Genomic DNA, 15751 nt, shown 5'->3' on the forward strand with positions numbered 1-15751 from the left:
TTTCCTACATTTTATAAGGCTACCCTTCTACCTTCCGAGACTAAGCTCTGTCTCCATCTGCATTCTCTGCATTGCATAAGGCTACCATTCTGCCTTTAGAGACTAAGCTCTGTCTCCATCTGCATCATCTGCATTGCATAAGGCTACCGTTCTGCCTTCCGAGACTAAGCTCTATCTCCATCTGTATCCTCTGCATTGCATAAGGCTATCATTCTGCCTTCTGAGGTTAAGCTCTACCTCCATCTACATTCTCTGCATTGCATAAGGCTACCATTCTGCCTTCCGAGGTTAAGCTCTACCTCCATCTGCATTTCCTGCATTGCATAAGGCTACCATTCTGCCTTTCGAGACTAAGCTCTGTCTCCATCTGTATTCTTTACATTGCATAAGGCTACCATTCTGCCTTCCGAGACTAAGCTCTGTCTCCATCTGCATCCTCTACATTGCATAAGGCTATCATTCTGCCTTCCGAGGTTAAGCTCTACCTCCATCTGCATTTTCTACATTTTATAAGGCTACCCTTCTGCCTTCCGAGACTAAGCTCTGTCTCTATCTGCATTCTCTGCATTGCATAAGGCCACCATTCTACCTTCCGAGGTTAAGATTTACCTTCATCTTGTATGGCTGAAAGATCGCCACTTTATTTACATCTTGCATCGACTAAAAGATCGTCACTGCATATATACCTTGCATCAACTGAAAGATCGCCACTTTATTTACATCTTGCATGGCTGAAATAGCGCCACCTTGTTTACATCTTGCATTGACTGAAAAATAGCCACTTCATTTACATCTTGCATAGCTGAAATATCGCCACTTCATTTATATCTTGTATCGGCTGAAAGATCGCCACTTCATTTACATATTGCATGGATGAAATATTGCCACCTTCACACTTGCATGGCTGAAATATCGCCGCTTTATTTTATGTTTTCATGGGCTAAAAGATCACCACCTACTGCATTCCATGGGCTAAAAGATCGCCAAAATTTTCCAAAGGCGTCATTCTTCGGAGGCACCATTTTCATAGCCCGAGAACGTCATGCCATGGCCTGAGGACCTCTTTTATCTTTTGCTATCATTATTCAAAGGAATCATAGTTTGGAGGCATCATTCTCATAGCCTGAGAGCACCATTTCATGGCCTACGAATCCTTATTATACACTTTATGGCCCAGGACATCATGGTCTGAGGACGTCATCCTAACCGTCCAAAGACAACATTTCATGGTCCGACGGGAACTTGCATCATGTTTAAATTTTTGCACAATACATTGCTTGTTTGCAGGTAAACCGGCGAGCAACGATCATCTCAGCAGGAGCAATCCCGCTCCAGTTCCCGCAGCCCTATTAGACTTTAACCGTCCATCCTAACCCAAATCTCGCATCCGTCTTGGAAAATCTCCATCGGCATATTCCTCCGACAGATCCTGGACTACATATGGCCTAATTCCTGTAAGACCAGGGATATGTATGTAGCTCAGAATCCAGATCTCGGTCAAATTCTTCAAACCATTCTGTTCGGTCAAAATTGGCCATCATATCTTTACCCGACAACTCTTTCATCCTTCTCGGGGAAAGAGGGGCACCTGTTGATACCCATTATTTTCCCTATATATTTTTCATATGCAAAATACTTTCAAAATAGTATACGTATGCATATATAAGCATGTCCAAGTGTTTTATTATATTTTCAATTTTTAGAAGATTTTTAAATTAATTTATCGCCTTATTTTATCAGAAAAAACCAATAATTATTTCCCAAATTATCATTTTTTGTAAGTACTTTATTGAATTCTCATATTTATACCAAAATATAGCTAATTTAATTTTTGCACATTTTTTACAGATTTATTTAGCATTTTAAAGTTAAATTGCATATAATTGCAATTTTAGCCTATTTTAAGATTTAATTGTGTTTATAATTACAAATCTGATTCACGTATTTTTAATTTAATATTTACATATTATCAATCGATTTAGTACCTTTAATTTATTTCCAAAAATTATTTTACTATTTATATAAAATAAATAATGGAAAAATGGCTATTTAAATGTCAGTCCCGTTTATTTCAATTTTAGCCTTATTTGAGCCCCAAATGAACCCAATTCCCAATCTCAATTCCCCAACCCAATTTTAATTTAACCCCGCCCCTGACCTGATTGAATCCTACCCGGCCCATACCCCTCTCATCCTGGCCGTTGATCTCTGAGATCAACAACCCCTATTCACTCTTACCTTTTTAACCCAAACGACCACCCTAACCTTCTCATTTCTTACCTAACATCCGCCTATGAGCTCTCAAACTCTCCCGAACATTCCCAAACCTACTAGAATCCATGGCTTCTCAGGGTATGGGAGTCTTATACTCACCTTCTCTTGCTCCCACGCGCCTGATACATGAAGATTCGAGGCCTGACCTCGAAGGTTTGCACCCAGACCTCTTCCGATTAAAGGTTCTAGTGTCATTACTGGCCTTGCTCCGGCGTACCATGGTGTTTTGAGCCTGGTTCTAACCTCTCCGGCTCAGATCGGTGACCTTTCAAAGCCTTTCTCATCTCTAGGGTTTTTCTGAAACCCTAACCCTTCAAGGTTTCCCCCGATCTCCTTAGATCTATTGTGTATCTGTGCTCTCCTTGAGTTTTCAAATGATTTTCCTAATTTTTCTTTCAAAAATTACTTTCAAAACCGCTTCGTTTCCGATATAGTGTTTTCTGAAAATTCTTAAGTGTTTCTCTCACTTTCTCTCCTTTGTCTTTTGTGTTTATTTGCCTCTACTGTTTTCTTATGTTTTCTTCTACCTTGTATGTTCTTTTACTGAGTTTTTACACCCCGTTCTTGTATATTCTTTTACTGAGTTTTTACACTCCGTTCTTGTATGTTCTTTTACTGAGTTTTATATACTCCATGCTTGTATGTTCTACTACCATATTTTCCATACCATGCTCTCGTATACTTTTCTATTGTATTATTATATTTTTGTCTTCTACTATGTTCCAACATGTTTCTCCTACTGTGTTTTCCTGCTAAGTTCTTAAGTTTCCTTATTTTCCTTCTATTAAGCCCTGTTTAAGTTTCTTCTGAAAAATCTCTTAAGCATGTTTCTTTTACTGTTCCTATCAGTATTTTTCTTTTGAGTGCTTCTACTGTGTTCCTCATGTTACTTTGCTATCATGTTTTTCTCATGAGTTTCTGTTGATGAAAGAAGCATGCAAGAGGTTTCAACTCTGAAACCTTTGAGCCTATTTTAACTACTTGCCTTCTCATCTCTGTACTTGATTCAATGTGGAAACCCTAGAATTTGGGGGTTCCGCCAAGCTGATTATGTGATTTGATTGAACTTAGGGTTTTCAAAACCCCTAACTCTTTCAGACCCATTCCTTGCTTTCATATGACTCTGACCTTTTGCTAAACTTTTCTATACTGGATTTTCTATTGACTTTACAATGACACTACAGTCTTCCTTCATGCTTAACATGTTCGTATGCTCCTTATATATGACTGACTTCCCTTTAAAGTAGCTTTTAAATTTGTGATTAGTTCCTACTTCCCTCTAAATATGGGTCTAATTGTTTCCCTTTCCATTGTTTGCTGATTTCCCTTAAGTTAAAAACCTTTCCCATCCTCTGACTCGGTTCATTCATACAAAATCTCAGACTCTTTTGATTTGTTGTTTGTTAATTGATTTTCTTACCTTATTTGCACAAATCGTGTATTTCAAAAACTCTATCCTTAAATAACTTTTATGTATTCACCCCTAATTGCCTACTTTTCACAAAGTGTTTGATTAATTTCTTTCCTTAATTGGTTTATACCTGTTTGAATCTAAATCCCTTAACTAAAGGGAGTCTTGTGTAATTGATTGACAATCAGCTCTTCAATTATTTCTTACCTTATTTCTACTTGGTTTTTACACTTTAAAGGACACGACCCTTTTTACAAACACAGACGACAGACAACACAATTCACAATCTCTTCTGAATTCTTACTCACATAATAGAACTCTCTCCTCTTGTCTACATTAAGGTTTTTACCGGGCTACTGCATTTTTCTCTACTTGTTTCTTTGAAACTGGTATGTCCTAATTTCAAATTTCAGCATCCCTACAATGTGTTTACTTACCGCTTTCTGCATCTATGTCTACTTTACTACTTCTGCAGAGTTAAATACTTAAACTAGCATGCTGATTCCCTTTTGCTTGTTTCTGCTATGAATCCCTATTCCCTATTTCCCTTTATGTGCTTTGAGTTACAGTTTAAAACATGGCAATATACAAGTTATTGTCTATGGATTGAACTTGATCACTTAGGGGATCCTAACCTCTAAACAATGTGTTCTAGTAGGCTTATGGGTGTGCCAACATCTCCCATTGTTGGGTTATACTCACTAGCCTGCTTTTACCTCTTGCAACTCCCCATTCCCTATATCCCTATGTGTGCTGTTTCCCTTTCCCTTTCCCCCTTTCAGAATTTTGGACTTGCACTCTCTCTTAGTTCCTAAGTTCTGTCCCCCCTTCTTGTGAGCCTTGCCTTAGGACCTTGAGTTCCCTCTGAACTTGGACACCTAAGGGTTGGCCCTTCTACACTGCACTTTGGCTTAATATGGTGATACATTTGGGTGTAAGCACTGCCCAGAGTTCTTATAAAACTCTTAGGGAACTCTGACACACCCAAGTGGGAGAAAGGCTTTGAAATATGATCTTTGGAGTTGGTTTACTTCATATTTCAGACAGGAAGTCTGAATCAGGCTCTCCTTGGTTGTAATTTTCAATTTCTGATGTATTTTTCTTTATTTTATTTGGACTATAATAACTTGTAATAAATTTTGGGGATGGTTAGTGAAAAGGGGAGGGTAACCATGCATGTAAAAAGGGGTAGATAACTTGTCTATAAGATTCTGCATTTTTTCATATAGCTACCATGCCTATAAGATTTTTGCATTTTTTCATATAGCTACCATACCTATAAGATTTCTGCATTTTTCATATAGCTACCATGCCTATAAGATTTCTGCATTTAGTCGCCATGTCTATAAGATTTTTCTGCATTCTCATTTAGTTACCACGTCTATAGGAACTTCAGCATTCTCATTTAGATACCTTGACTATAGGGACCCTGCACTTTCATGTAGATATCGTGACTTCTGCATATGCATGTAAAGAATATCTCTATAGGTACTGAAAATCAACTACAACTAGATGTCATGCCTATAGGGTTTCTGCATTATGTCCAGAAGGTTTTTTATAAAATCAGCAACGCATAGAAAACATGCCTATAGGAACTATCAACCAAGTGAGAAACGTTTCACTCACTTATAAGTCTAAAACCAGTAACAACAATGTCTAATGTCTGCAGAAATTATGATATTTTGTCAAAACTTGTCTTTCCTGAATAACTAACAACCTTTTCTAGAATCAGTATACCTCTGCTTTTCTGAAATCAGTAGATATCATGCCTAAATGTTTCGTCTATCACTGAGGCAAGCCATATGACAGTTTATGAACTGAATCAGATTTTATTAACTACAACCAGTAGGCAGGCCTGATTCGGGCTTCTTATCTAAAATATACAATAAATCAGTCTGCCCCAACTTTTAAGTTTAATTAGACCCTAATCAGTACGTGTAAGACATGCTAAACTATATGTTCTTCTTTGATTCAGGGAGGTCTGTTTGAGCCTTATTTGTTTATGTGCTTCCCCATACTTACTATATATATATTTTTGCTTGTCGCTTTAGTATTTTTACCTTTGAAACCACAAATAAACACGACTCCTCCTCCCTTTTAGGAATAGTAGTCCCAAGTACCTCCTGAGCTGATAGGATTGGGGCGGGTAATAGCATGAAATAAGTAAACGGGACCGATCTGTGCTTTAATACCTTAACGGGGTGGGAAGGGTAGATATGGATATGATGACCACGCAATAACATCACGTGTAGCCCCTCACTGAGGAGTGATTACCGGATATTATGTGGGGTGATCCATATTATTAATGAACCTAGGACCACCCCTTTCCTCTGTTTTCTTTGTTTCTTTTAAAATCTTTGTTTTAACCATTTCTTTTAAGAAAATCAACTCTTTTAGTTCTTTTTTCTTACTTTTGTTTATCTGTAACCATTACTTGAAAATCCCCTCTTATTTGAAGCCTTTATTTGCCTATGTGTTATTTGCACTTAAGTCACAACAATAGTTTGGTCGGGAACTACACTAGCGGATCTTGAGGGGTGCCTAACACCTTCCCCTTGGGATAATTTCAAACCCTTACCCAATCTCTGGTTACTCAAAACAAACCCCACCTAGTGCCCTAATGCACTTAATCATTAGGTGGCGACTCTTCAATTCAAATCCAATTCCCGAAAGGGAACGAGTTGTCCTCCCAAATGTCACAAACCCGATTTTCGCGAGAAAAAGAGGGCGCGACACTCCCACAAATTTCATAGGAGGTAAAGTTAGTTGTTTAGGTGTAGAGAGAACATGTATGAGATAATTGTTGATGAAGTTGTTTGATCCCATCGTTACTGAGAAAAGTGAATTCTCAATCAACTTTATTACCGATGGCTCTCCTATTCTTGTGATTATGTCCCATAAAAATTTGGCCAAACTCATCAAGAATGCCGCCTCCGCCAGAAGCATAATTGACACCTTGCAGAACTACTAGTCCAGATGTTGTTGGTTCTAAGTATGGAGGAGTCAAATTAAATTCCACTTTCTCACGTGAATGTAGGAAACCAACTTGATTTGTGGGCCACAATCTTCTAATTAGATCAGGACACAATCTTTTAATCATTCTCAAATTGTAATATCCAAACAATATAATTAAGAGAGAACCACCATCATTACTTTTCTACAAATACTGCGTGCTCTCATATTTGTTGATCATCAATCTGCTGTGTTCTCTAGCGATCTCAAGTTTCTTGAGTGCATATTTGACATGCAAATTTTTTTCTTATCTCTTTCAAATTTCGTCACCTCTTCATTGACAGCATGCCCGTGGTGTAAAATTAATATCTTGTAGTAGAAAAATTCAAATTATAGTATGTTTGATTCTACAGAAGCTAGACTTTTAGTTCTAGAACATATCCGAAATTCAGAATTAGTATATTCGCTGATCATCCTAGGTGATTTTTGAAGTTAGCCTTAATTTCTGTCATGCTAATAGTTTCAAATTTATGCGACTTCACCAAAAAATTTATATCTTGATGTAGAATTGCAAACCTTTTGATTTCTCACAAACTAGAATCCAAGATCTACAACATATCCGAAATTTAGAATTAAACACATTTTGGATTGTTCTAGATAATTTTTTGAAATCGGCTCTATATTTTAACGAGCCATCAATTTCAGATTTGTGTGACTTCACCAAAATTCTATATCTTGATGTAGGAACCTCAGAATCACAAGATGTTTGATTTCTCAAAAGATATATAATATATCCAAAATTCAGAATTAAACACTTTCAGGAGAATTCTATATAATTTTTTGAAGTCGGCTCTATATTCTAATACGCCAACAATTTCATATTATTGTGGCTTCACCAAAACCTTTGTATCTCGATGTTGTAATGTCGGAATTGAAAACCATTCTAATTGATAGAAACTAGACTCAGAGAACTTCGTTCTCACCAAAATCATGGCCCGAATCATGCCAGATTATTCTAGGCAATACTTTAAACTTAATTTTTGAATCTGACATGCCTTAGCATGTAACTATCTTTCTTGTACTTGTATTTTTTTATTTTGCCTTCTTTTTTGTTGTTGTAGGCAATGAAGATATGTTCATGCATCCTCAATACCCCATAATCGCCAATAGTCACATCTCTGGCATCGTCGTGCTGAACTCTGTCCTTAAGGAAAAGCAAATGAGGATCATCATATTGGCGCTCTCTGATGCGATCAAACAAGGAAGACCGAGAAACCATACAAGCTAAGATCCGACTGGGCTCTTAAATATCCAACCTTACAAACCGATTGGCCAAGGCCTAAACATCAACTGCAAGTGGTCTCTCCCCAATAGGAATAAATGCAAGACTGCCTATACTCACCGCCTTCCTACTCAAAGCATCGGCCGCTACATTGGCCTTCCACGAATGGTACAAGATGGTAATATCATAGCCTTTTAATAGCTCCAACCATCTCCGCTGCCTCAAATTGAGATCCTTCTATTTGAACAAGTGCTGGAGGCTAAGATGATTAGTAAACACCTCACAAGACACACCACAGAGATAATGCCTCCAAATCTTCAACGCGTGAACAATGGCAGCCAACTCCAAATCATGAACATGGCAGTTCTTCTCATGGGGCTTCAATTGAAGAGAAGCATAAGCAATCACTCTACCCTCTTGCATCAACACACACCTAATACCAACTCTCGAAGCATCACAATACACTATATATGAATCTGAAGCTGATGGCAAAACTAACACTAAAGCTGTGGTCAAGACAGTTTTGAGCTTCTGAAAGCTCGCCTCACACTCATCCGACCACCTGAATAGAGCACCCTTTTGACTCAATTTGGTCAAGGGTGATGCTATAGATGAAAATCCCCGAACGAATCGACTATAATAAACTGCCAAACCAAGAAAGCTACGAATCTCTGTGGTTGAGGACGGTCAGGGCCAACTCTGAACCGCCTTTATCTTCTTCGGATCAACCTGAATACCCTCACTAGACACCACGTGTCCCAATAAAGCCACTGAACTGAGCTAAAATTCACTTTTGGAGAACTTTGCATAAAGCTTCTCCTCCCTCAACCTCTACAACATAACTCTCAAATGTTCTGCGTGCTCCTCCTGACTACGCGATTACAATAGAATATTATCAATGAAAACAATCACGAACAAGTCGAGATAAGGCCGAAACATGTTGTTCATCAAATATATGAACGTTGCTAGGGCATTGGTCAGCCCAAAAGACATCACAAGGAACTCATAATGACCATATCGAGTCCTGAAAGCTATCTTAAGAATATCCGAGTCCCTAATCTTCAGTTGGTGATATCCTGAATGGAGATCAATCTTGGAGAACACTCTCGCTCCCTGAAGCTAGTCAAAAAAATCATCGATACGAGGCAAAGGATACTTGTTCTTGATTGTAACTTTGTTCAACTGCCCGTAATCAATGCACATCCTCATCGTGCCATCCTTCTTCTTCACAAATAGAATAGGCGCACCCCAAGGCGATACACTAGGCCAAATAAACCCCTTATCAAAGAGTTTCTGAAGCTGCTCCTTCAACTCCTTCAACTCCGTTGGTGCCATACGATATGGTGGAATAGAAATGAGTTGAGTGCTCGGTACCAGATAATACCAAAATCAATATCCATGTCTAATGGAATGCCTGGCAGGTTTGTAGGAAACACATCCGAAAAGTCCCTCACTACCGGGACTGAATCAATGGTAGGAGCCTCTGCACTAACATCCCTCACAAAAGCTCGTATGAAAGACAACCTTTCCCAACAATTTGTGGGGCCTTCAGAAATGAAATCACCCTACTGGGAACAAAATCAGTCAAACCTTGCCACTCAATCTGTGGCATACCCGGCATAGCCAACATCATTGTCTTAGCATGACAGTCCAAAATAGCACGACACGGAGATAGCCAATCCATGCATAATATCATATCAAAGTCAACCATACAAAGCAATAACAGGTCCACACGGTTCTCCAGACGCCCAATAGTCACCACACATGACCGGTACACACGGTCCACAACAATACTATCGCCCATCGGAGTATATACACGAATAGATAAAACAAGAGACTCACGAGGCGTACGCAAATAACGAGCAAAATATGATGACACATATGAAAAAGTGGAACCGGAATCAAATAACATAGAGGCATCTCTGTGGCAGACTGAGACAATACCTATAATCACAGCATCTGAAGCAATAACATCAGGTCTAGCTGGCAGTACATAGAAACAGGCCTGACCACCACCTGATCGATATCCCCCTCTGGGGCGACCCCTAGCTAACTGTCCTCCACCTCTAGTTGGCTGGGTGGGAGGTGAAATAACTAGTGCTGAAGTTGATAGCTGACTCCTCTGCTGAGATGAACCCCTAAGACGACGAGGACACTGCCTCCACATGTGCCCCAACTTTACACACTCATAACAACCCACTGGTGCTGGAGACGGGGACCGAAGGGAACCCCTAGCACCGGGATGCCTAGTAGAAAAACGTGGCATTGAAGAGCCCTGAACTAAATGGCCCTGATGAGAACTGTGTGAACCATGGCCCGATGATGCCCCATGATAACCTGGGCGAGCTGACTAAGCATGCCTGAATGGACGACCTCTGCCATGCTGAAACTGACCCCCATAAGGAGTACCACTGAATCCACCCTGACCACGAGGCCTCTTAGCCTCCCTATCAATCCTCTCCTGGCCACGAACCATCTCAATATGTCGAGCTATGTCAACAACCTCATCAAAAGTAGCACCAGATACTCTCTCTTGGGTCATAAGCAACCGAAGCTGAAAACCGAGGCCATCTATAAACCTCCTAATCCTCTCTCTATCTATGGGAACCAACTAGACTGCATGAAAAGCTAACTTGGAGAACCACATCTCATATTGTGTAACAGATCTGTCTCCCTGACGAAGCTGCTCGAACTACCTGCGTAGCTCCTCTCGGTGAGACTCAGGTACAAACTTTTCCAAAAAGAGAGTGGAGAACTGCTGCCAAAAAGGGGCGTTGCGCCAACCTCCTACACCTCTCGTAAGCCTCCCAACAACTAAGTGCAGCCCCTGAGAACTGGAAAGTAGTGAACGAGACCCCACTGGTCTCCAAAATACATGTGGTCCAAAGCAGCCTCTGACACTTGTCCAAGACACTCTGGGCATCCTTGCCCTCTACACCATTGAAAGTCGGAGGCTGAAGTCTACCAAACCTCTCCAATATGCACTGCTCGTTCTCTAGCATAACCAGAGCTACATAGTCCTGAGCAGATACAACCAGTTGGGCTGGAGCTGCCCTCAATGTCTAAAGTCCCTACACGACTTGCTCAAGTGTGCGAGTGGTGGGAGTCTGAATGCCTCCCCTAGCCTGAGAAGTAGTTGCGCCTGTAGTAACTGAGACCGCCTGAGCTAGGCTAGTGCACGTTGATAGAATCTAGGTTAGGGCCTCCTGAAGGCTTGGAATCGCAATAGGCACAACCGGTGCCTGAGCTGGTGCTGCTGGAGCGTCCATAATTGGGACCTGATCATGAACTGGGGCGGCTAGTGGATCTGCAGGTGCTGCCATAGCTGCTTTGCGGGCTATACCCCTGCCCCTATTACGGCCTCGACCGCGTCCTCGACCTTTGGTGGCCCTAGCTGGTGGTACTGGTGGTCGTCCGTCCTGACCGGTATCACGTGTCCTCACCATCTATGAGAGAATAGAATAACAGAAGTTTAGTACTAGAATCAACAGATTCCCACAACAGGAATTCAAGAATATGAAGTTTTCCTAAAGGTTCTACAGCCTCTCAAGGATAAGTACAAACGTCTCCATACCAATCCGCAAGACTCTACTAAACCTACTCATGACTTGTGAGACCTATGTAACATAGGCTCTGATACCAACTTGTCACGACCCTAAAACTGATCCTGTTGTGATGGCGCCTATCGTGAAACTAAGCCAGCCGACACAAACCCAAAACCAACCAGAAGATCATAAGAAGTCATTTAAAACCATTAATTAACTAAAATCGCATAATGTAAGTTTAGAAAAATAGTGCAGAAATATAATACAAGCCCGACATCGGGGTATTACTAGTCATGAGCAACTATAAACTTGTCTAGAAATAAGAAAGGACGACATAATCCGAAAATAACTACTAAGACAATCTAAATAAGATAGGAAGGAAAAGCACAGGGCTGTGAACGCCAAACAACTACCTAGTCAACTCCAGAGACTTGCTGGAAGACTTATCGGCACTCACTACCGCGTCCCGAGACTCCTGGATCTGTACACAAAGTGCAGGGAGTAATATGAGTATGCCAACTCAGTAAATAATAAAAGTAAAACCAGCTGAGCAGTAAGAAAACATGTAATTTCACATCATAGCACTACAACAAAATAATATATGTCCAGAACAATACAGTAAATCCATAGAACTCGTAAAAATAACACAATTCAGTAAAACCTTTTTGAAATATCTTTCAATAGTTTCAAACGAGTGATGAAAACAGGGAGTAAAAGGGATAGAAACGTAAACAGCCTCTCGGGCAAAACATGTACCACAACTTCCCCTTGGGCAAAGTATCAACAGATCCAGCCCTTCGGGCTACCTCACAATCACTCGTAATCAGCCCATCGGGCAATAACATGAAACAACAACAGCCCCTCAGGCAATATCACATCTCTCACACTGGGTACCCACGTTCACCGAGGGTGTTCAGACTCCGGAGGGGCTCCTACAACCCAAGCGCTATAACAAGTCATCTCGTGGCATAACAAATCAGGCCCCGACCTCTCATATATCACAAATCAGTACACATGCTGCGGTGCAAAGCCCGATCCCATGATATCCTCACAATATAGGCCCTCGTCCTCACTCAGTCAGAAATCTCTTAAGCCACTCGGGCAATAATAAAATATGATGCTCAGCCCAAAATATCATTTAAAATAGCAAAAACAGAGTAAATATGATTAAGTTATGAAAATAATAGAATACAGCATGACTGAGTTTATATATTAAGTCAAAACAGTAGTAAAAAACCCCTAAGGGTCCAAACAGTTGGCACAAGGCCCAAATATGGCATTCAACCTAAAACATAGTAATACTTTCCAAAACACAATGATATCAACAGTTTTCAATCAAATACGCGACTTAACAGTCGTACGAGATGGAACAAGTCACAATCCCCAATGGTGCATGACCGCACGATCTCATCTAGCGTGTGAGTCACCTCAAAGTAGTACAACAATGTGAAATCGAAAATAATCAAATTAACTAAAAAATCCCGAAATTGGCCACACCCGACCCCGGGCACACGTCTCGAATTTCGATAAAAATTACATCACTAGAATCCTTATCTTCCCATGAGTCAATTCATACCAAGAACATCAAAATCAGACCTCAAATGATCCCTCAAATCCCCAATTTATACTCTCTAATTTCAAGCCTAATTCCCCAATTTTAAGCTTTAAATCCCACTAATTTCATGTCAAATTAGGTAGAAATCACCATAGAATTGAGTATTGAGTTCAAAAATCTTACCTCCAAGTATTTCCCTTCGATTCCCTCTTCAATCCCTCTCAAAAAGCTTCAAAACAGCTCAACAATGGTGGAAAATAGACTAAAAAATCGCGAAGGCAACTATTTAAACATTTTGCCCAAGAATTAATTCCTTCTTCGCGAACGCGGTAGCTCCCTCGCATTCGCGAAGCACAAAATTTCACTGACAAATTATTCCTCCTTTGCAAACACGACATCCTCCATGCAAACGCGAAGCTTAAACTGACCAAGCCTTCGCGAACTTACCTACGCGAACCCCTCGCGTTTGCGAAGCACAAAATTCCACTGACAAATTATTCCTCCTTTGCGAACGTGACATCCTCCACGCAAACGCGAAGCGTAAACTGACCAAGCCTTCGCGAACTTACCTACGCGAACGCGAAGCACAAAACTCTTGGGATCCCAGCTGCTCCAATTACCTTACGCGAACGCGACTCCTCTCACGCGTTCGCGATTCACTAGAATCCAAAACCTACGGGAACGCGACTCCAGGCTCGCGAATGTAAAGAACATTTTCTCCTCTAGGCCCAACTCTTCTTTGCGAATGCAGGACTATCTTCACGAACGCGAAGAACAAGTTCTTCTGCAATAAAAACCAGAAAATCTGCAACTCTCCAAAACAAAGAATCAGTCTGTTAACCACCTGAAACTCACCCGAGACCTTCAGGATCTCAACCAAACATTCCAACATATCCCATAACATCATTCAAACTTGTTCCAAACTTCGGAACACTCAAAACAACATCAAAACATCAAATGACCCTCAGATTCAAGCCTAAGAATTCCAAAACTTCCAAATTCCTCTTTCGATCAAAAAGTCTCTCAAACCTCGTCCCAATGACCTGAAATTTTGCACACACGTCCCAAATAACACAACAGACCTACTCCAATTTCCGTAATTCCATTCCGACTCCTATATCAAAATTTTCACTACTAACCGGAAAACGTCAAAATTTCAATTTCGCCAATTCAAGCCTAAATCTACTCTGAACCTCCAAAATACATTCCGATCATGCTCCTAAGTCTCAAATCAACTCACGAAACTATCCAAACTTTAAAAACCAAGTTCCGAGATCATTTACTCACACGTCAACTTCTGGTTGACTTTTCCAACTAAAAGGTGAACTTAAGAGACTAAATGTCTCATTTCTCTACAAAACCACTCCGAACCCAAACTAACCAACACGATGCGATGAAATACAGCTGAACAACACATAAAGAAGCAGAAATAGGGAAAAACGAAGCGGTAAGTCATGTAAAGACCGGATGGGTCGTTACAAAAGAAGTACAAAAATTTTGTAAAAATGAAAGAAAGAAAGACTATCTATTCTTTAACACTAAAAATATTTTAGAATTTTTAAATTAAACTACTTAAATTTTTATATTAGTAAATATAATTTTTATAACAACATCATAGGTAATATATTGTAAATACATGTTTAACATCTTATTTATTTAAATTACCCCTTACAAATATAAAAAAATTACTATGTGAAGTTAAAGATTTCATGTCGTTTAAGAATATGTGAAGAAAGAGTGGGAGTGGGATCGGGGGAATGGTGATTTAACCGATGGAAATAGGTTTTAAGAGCTTGGGACAGACTAGTTAGTAATAAAATTTGGGTGGGTGGGTCCAATTACAGGCAGCCAAGTGGATTTAAAAGACATATGAGATTTTTTTACGGGTAAGGGTAAATAGCTATCGAGAAAAGATCAAGTTTCTTGAAATCTAGGCCCAGGGACGGATTTAGGGAGCGGAAGATTTATTCATCCGAACCCCCTTCGTTGGAAAATTGAACTATTTATATAGGGGTAATTTTTTTTATTTATATATATATATATATATAATATCTTGAACACCTTTGACACAAGCTAAAAGCGTGGCTTAGTGATCAAGAGGGTTTCGATTTTGTACAAGGTCGCGGGTACCATTCATATTAAATGCAATCTTACCCTTTTCACATCAGTTTTTTTTAATTTTTAACCAAGTAAAATGACGTCGTTTTTCTTTTTAATTATATTTCCCCAAAAAATCTTACCAATTGGGATTTGGGTTAAAAATCCCGAACACACACTCCCTCTCTCTTTGTTGCCTCACTTATCTGCCACTCCCTCTCTCTCTCTCTTCGCCATCTTAAGCCCTCAATCATTATTCTTCTCTATGTTGCCCTGCCACTCGTCGGTGTTAGCCCCATGTAAGTTCATTTCTCTTTCTAACCCCTTTTCAAAATTTTATTTGTATTTTATTAATGAATATTTTTTTTTAATTTAGGTTAATGACTCTTGTTTGTTGTTTTTTATTTTTGATTATGTAGAATTTATTTAGTTTTCTAGTACATTTGCGTTGATAAACTTCTGGAAAATACTTGTTGATTTTCTTTTTTAGAATTGAGATCTTTTTTTGTGTTTAATATTCATAATGTGGGTCTATTCAATTGCTTTTTAAGCACCGGCGAGTAGGTTGTTCAACAATTCAAGATTAAAGTCATTGTTCTAGCTCCAAAACAAATCTTAATTTATCTTTAATTTCT

This window comes from Nicotiana tabacum, chromosome 18, assembly GCF_000715075.1.
Source record: "Nicotiana tabacum cultivar K326 chromosome 18, ASM71507v2, whole genome shotgun sequence".
NCBI classification, from domain to species: domain Eukaryota; kingdom Viridiplantae; phylum Streptophyta; class Magnoliopsida; order Solanales; family Solanaceae; genus Nicotiana; species Nicotiana tabacum.